The sequence below is a fragment of the Arctopsyche grandis genome, chromosome 12, assembly GCF_051622035.1.
Source record: "Arctopsyche grandis isolate Sample6627 chromosome 12, ASM5162203v2, whole genome shotgun sequence".
In the NCBI taxonomy this organism is placed as follows: Eukaryota; Metazoa; Arthropoda; class Insecta; order Trichoptera; family Hydropsychidae; genus Arctopsyche; species Arctopsyche grandis.
The window spans coordinates 12189245-12195244 of NC_135366.1; the positions used below are offsets into that span (position 1 = coordinate 12189245).

General features: G+C 35.2%; 1 protein-coding gene across 1 annotated transcript in view; it reads right to left on the reverse strand.

The window, feature by feature from the left end:
- LOC143920557 (gonadotropin-releasing hormone receptor-like) overlaps nt 1-4070 on the reverse strand; it is a 76866-nt gene extending 72796 nt beyond the window's left edge. The window contains exon 1 of the mRNA XM_077443475.1: nt 3729-4070. The gene's annotated coding sequence lies outside the window, so the exon portion shown is untranslated. The remainder of the gene's footprint in view (nt 1-3728) is intronic.
- Between the last annotated feature and the right edge of the window lie 1930 nt (nt 4071-6000).

Here is a 6000-nt window from a genome sequence, read left to right on the forward strand (position 1 = left end):
ACACTTATTTATTTAAGGTTAGATTAGGTTAAGTCAAGTTATGGTTGGTTTTATTTATTTAAGATTAGGTTGCACGTCGTCATTCAAATTCGTACGTTGTAATTTGAATTAAGAATTCACTGACATTGAGAAGTGAATTAGTAATTCTATTGTTATATCCGTACTCACTGCTTGAGTCGGTGAAATTATAATATCAGTAGTGAAATTATAATTTCACTGTAACATATACGTATATATTGTATTATGACTGAATTTGAACAGGCTTCAAAATTATATAGGATTCACATTTTAAATAAAAGCCATAAGATACGGAAAATGCTGATGGAAAAGCTAAAACTTTCCATTACAGTTATTTTAATATTAAAAACACAATTTTAATCTGATTGTTGAAAGCTATTCGTATGTAAAAAATAAAAAATAAAACCAAGAAAGAAAAGAAGCAAATCAGCTTTGTTTTCTTTCACATTTAAAAGTTTTTCTTTTATATTTCGAGAGTTCAATGGCTATTATCAATTTGAATCCATCTTAATAAATAAGTAATCTGAGAGTGCTTTAACGGTTTATTGAAGTTTATCACCTAAATAAAGCGTCATTTTGTTCATTTTTATATACACACACATACATACAGTCTTGTTATATGATATTATTTTTCTAATTTGAAAATATAATAATAATCTTAGAAAATTTATTTACATATAATCTATTCTATTTTAATAAGCATTGCAGAAAAATCGACACCGAACCTAATTAGAAGACGACGATGCTCTCAAATTATTCCAAACGTCTATTTTAAGAAATAATCTAATTGAACGTAATCGAAAAGATGAACCTTTCTGTTGCTTAAAGAAACACCGTTAAAATGAATTAAATGTCTTCATTTAATAAACCGACAAAATTTCAACACTAAATTTAATATTTTGATCAAGTGAATGGAACAGATAACGACATATGAAGGTGTTTATTTTGGCTTTTGCTGTAATAACGACAAAAAAATTCACAGATAAAATTTAAAATGCAAATACACACACGTACGTAAATAATAAACGTTTCATCTTCGCACGCTTCTCATAATTGTGTGTACATGTCACTCGGTAGCATATTCAATCACCTGACACAACAAGACAAAAATATATATTTATGGCTCCGCGATCGCCTTTTATCGAAATGCAATATTACATAACACGGTAAATTAATCGAGATAAATTGTAAACGACGTCCATTAAAGTATGCACGATATTTATTCGACACTTTTACTTTTCGACCTCGCAAAGGCCAAGTCCAGCGAGACATTCTTTATTGACATTCATTTATAAATTTATACGATAAAATAATCGCGTTCTCATCGTCGTCGTCGAATTGGGTATTATGTTGTAAATGTAGTTAAAAAAAAACCGCTACAACCGGTTTTGAATGTTAACCGCCAAACTTTACAAGTGAACGAATAGTAAAATTATTTGCTTAAACAAACATGCGTTTAAACAACAACAACAGCCCGAAATAATTGTGATTATAATATTGCTTGTTTTGAAATGCGAGTTAGAAAACTGCGTGAATTTTGATTGTAACCCGGCTGCAAGGGGTACGCAAAAATTAGCATATTTAATATAAAATTATAATAATATCAAACGCCACAAAATGCAAATTCCTTTAAAGTTAGATAATTTCAGCGGGAGTTTTTTTGTTTGAATAAATTTGATTTTTAAACAAAGAAATTAATACATTTGAATTGTTTTAACTAGAGATTACATAAATATATTAGCACAAAGATAGCACAGTTATATAAAAAAAAAATCTATATGCAAATACATATGTACATGTAAAAAAAAATAATTGAACAGCTTCAATTTAAAATAAGCATTTGAGTTAACTTACACTTGAGAATACTCATCAAATAAATAATCACTTTGAAATTTATATATTTAAAAAATCAATCATACTAATTAGAAAAGCTTTTTAACGAGTCGATTAGAAGCACTCAAGATTTTTTCCCTGAAATTGTTTAATCTACTCGTACATTAAACTTTCTTTGAAGATTTTCATTACGTGCACTACAATTTTAATTTGATTGTTTTATCGATCTTGAGAAAACATCTGATGGCCGATCACCTAAGGACATTTACGTTAAATTAAACGATACCCCAACAGCATTGCCTCTAATTGGTCTCTCAAGATTTATATCCAAACCTGAATTAAATTTTACAACCCCATCCACTAATAGGTTTACGACCGCAACTCTCATAAAGACCTTTCTCCATGTACATAATGATTGTAATTACAAAGATCAATAGATACGTATATATTAAACATTAGACGTACATACATATAATATATTAATATTAGCGTATATATACATACATACGCTATATATACATACATACGCTAAGTATTCTAAATGCTACGATAAGCCAAAGTAACATTTAAACATTGTGATGGTTAAATTAAATGAACTATTTAAGCCAATACATTCCATATTGGATTAATTTGAATTATAAATAGAGTGGCTATATTGATTTATTTTCAATTCGGTCCTGGAAAAAGGTCTCACTCATGATTTATGGTGGATAGGTGGATATGAAGGAAATTCTAGAACTAATCATAAGCGACGGAGCATTTTTTTCGTGCGAATCTGTTTCTGAACTACGCTAAAAAATGGTTTGAAGCAATACACAGACAGCTATAATTTAATAAATCATATAATAGTGGTTTTACCCGGCTTCGCTCGGTATTTGTAAGATAAATTGCTTAAACATGGCTAATCATTGATTAAATTTATTTGAATAGTTTTATTTTACTTAAATTACTTTGAATATTCATTTTTTCTATGACGTCACGAATCTTCGGATCAACATACAAAGTCTCTAGCAGCATCCAATTTATTTTTTTTTGGAATTACTCGTAAGATAAAATCTACATATGTCAATGCTAAAAACATTTATGGAGTTTAAGCAAAAATTTAATTGATACTCAGAAGACAAGAATCGATATTTAGAATATTTCGATTGGAAATTTCTACATTACAGTTTTATTTAAACAATTCGATATAATTGCAATTTGAATTAGTAAAATAATTAAAAAAAAGCATTCTTCAATATAAACTACATATTGTTTTAGTCATTAAAAATATCAATGGTATTAAATTACAATAATATGTATCTAATATATAATTTGGAAAGAGACTTTGTATGTATGTAACCTTCGTTCGTTTGTTGGTTCGTAGACGACAAATTCGTTTTATTTTTTTTTCGATTCATAGGCGCCGATTAAATTTTTTTCGATTCAAAAGATTCGAAGTCCCCGGGGGTGAAGCCCTAGGGGGTAACGCCCTAAGGAGCGAAGGCTCCGGGGGCGCAGGCGCCGGATTCTGGTATACATACAATTTTGAAAAGAAAGTATATACGATTGTTTGTTCGTGACAGTCAATTTAATAAAAACGTAAAGGAGGTATGTAAATAAACAAATGAGTATTCAAATGAATTTATATAAATAAAACTATTCAAATAAATTTAATAAATTGTTTACTATTAGATTAGTTATGTTTAAGCGGTTTATATAAAAAATGCCGAGCGAAGCCGGGTAAAACCACTAGTACTATATACATATTTTACATAAAATAAGATTTACAACATGCTTTTTAAGGCAACAAATGACGCCTTCTCAGTTTGCGCTACGCCTACAAAATACTGATGCCTTCGAAATACAGACAACATATCCACAAAAAAAAAACTTACTTTTAACTCCAAATCATCGATGATCAAATCATCTGCTCCGGGTAAAGCAATCGTCTATTCAACATGACACAACACAATACACTGGATTTGAGGGAGTTTGCTTATCGAAGAAGTGTTGTTTCGATCACTTTCCGGACGAGACGAGGTAAGGTTTGCAACTTCGAGATCGACACTTTCTTCCTGCATATGCAACAAACACCTTTATTTTTCGGCAAGAGTTCCTCCAGTGAGATATGACAAGATGTGGTAATTTTCCTTCGAGTTGGGTACACGTGCGAAGTGCGCGAGAGTGTCGGTGCGACTGAATAATATGCGGGCGCGTTCATATAGCGAACGCCACTCCCAACTTAACTCATCTCAACTCAACTTAACTCAACGTCAACCGCCCGAGTAGGAATCTCGCATTTTATATACCGAATTGTCGTTTACGATTTTACTTCCGTTATATTATACATATAAGGGTGTATTCAAATTCGGAATAGGCTTTCCCGTCTTTCTGCACAGTTGCGGCGAAACGATTGATGGTGCGGCAGGGAAATCGACCATTTGAAGATTCTAAAACGTATAGAGACATTCAAGATTTTGTTACAATTTAAATTAAAAATGATTCACGTGACTTTCAAATTGCTTTGTGATTTGGCTATATTCAAAATTAAAATAATTAAATGCACCGGTAATATTGATCGTCGCTCGGTAAATAAGTCCTGAGAGCACAGCGAATTTTCTTATTCATAGTCGAACTGTGCCAGTGTTGCTAGGAGAGGTGAAAATTGATAAAAAAAGTAAACCTTTTCAACTTAAATATACCATGATATAATAAAAAAATCTAAAATTTATAAAAAAAAAAATCTAAATTTGTATCTAAAATTTACCGAAAAAAATACATTTATATTTATATAATAGACTAGTCGACCACTTCCAAGGTCTCCGAAGCCTTCGAAAAGCCTGTATAGGGTATAAATTATATATGAAAATTGAGGCATAACAATTTTTTTGGTAAAATTCATGAATATTATACATAAATAGTCGACCGCAGCTTTATTTCATTTTGTTCCAAAAAAATTATTTAATTTAATTTGTTTTACTGTTTGTTCGTATAAATCAACCCACTATTTAACCTTCCAATTTAATAAGAAGTTCTAATGAATTCTTATAAATCTTTATTAATTGATTTTTTGGAATCTAAAAGATCCCGGAATCCCATTTCATCAAAATCGTATATACTAATTGTCTAATGCCTGCTTGCATGTGTACGTAGTACTGTTAACGCCATGCTCCATCTCTCTTTTTCCCCCTTGGAATATTAGAAAGAGACGCGGCATATAATGATAATGCATAAAATTTAATTAATTTTTTTGAAAAAAATTCGTATTTTTAATTTATTCTTTTTTTTTGTCGGCCGAATTGTGATATTTTACTAGTTTACTATTCTAATCTATAATTTGGAAAGAGACTTTGTATGTAAACATCCTTGGTCGTCGTCGTCATCGTCGTCGTCGTCGTCGTCGTCGTCATCGTCCGTAGATCGGTGACGTCATCGAACACGTGATTCGATTTTATTTTTTTCGATCCATGGGCGCCGATTTGTTTTTTTCGATTCAATGGATTCACCCCCGCGGGGGCGCAAGGCGAGTAGCCTCATAGGGCCCCGCCAGGGGCGCCACAAGGGGCGCAGCCCCGTGGGGCCCCGAAGGGGGCCCGGGGGGACGCAGCCTCATGGGGCGCAGCCCCATGGGGCCCAAAAGGGGGCGCAGCTTTATGGGGCACAGCCTTATCGGCCGCAGCCTTATGGGGCGCAACCTTATGGGGCGCAGTCTTATGGGGCGCAGCCTTATGGGGCGCTGTCTTATGGGGCGCAGCCTTAGGGGCGCAGTCTTATGGGGCGCCGCCTTATGGGGCGCCGCCTTATGGAGCTTAGCCACATGGGGCCCCGAAGGGGGCGCAGCCCCATGGGGCCCCAAAGGGGGCGCAGCCTCATGGGGCGTAGCCCCATGGGGCCCCGAAGGGAGCGCAGGGGGGCGGAGCCTCATGGGGCCCCGAAGGGGGCGCAGCCTCATGGGGCGTAGCCTTATGGGGCGCTGTCTTATGGGGCGCAGTCTTATGGGGCGCCGCCTTATGGAGCTTAGCCGCATGCGGCCCCGAAGGGGGCGCAGCCTCATGGGGCGCAGCCCCATGGGGCCCCAAAGGGGGCGCAGCCTCATGGGGCCCCGAAGGGGGTGCAGCCTCATTGGGCCCCAAAGGGGGCGCAGCCTCATGGGGCGCAGCCCCATGG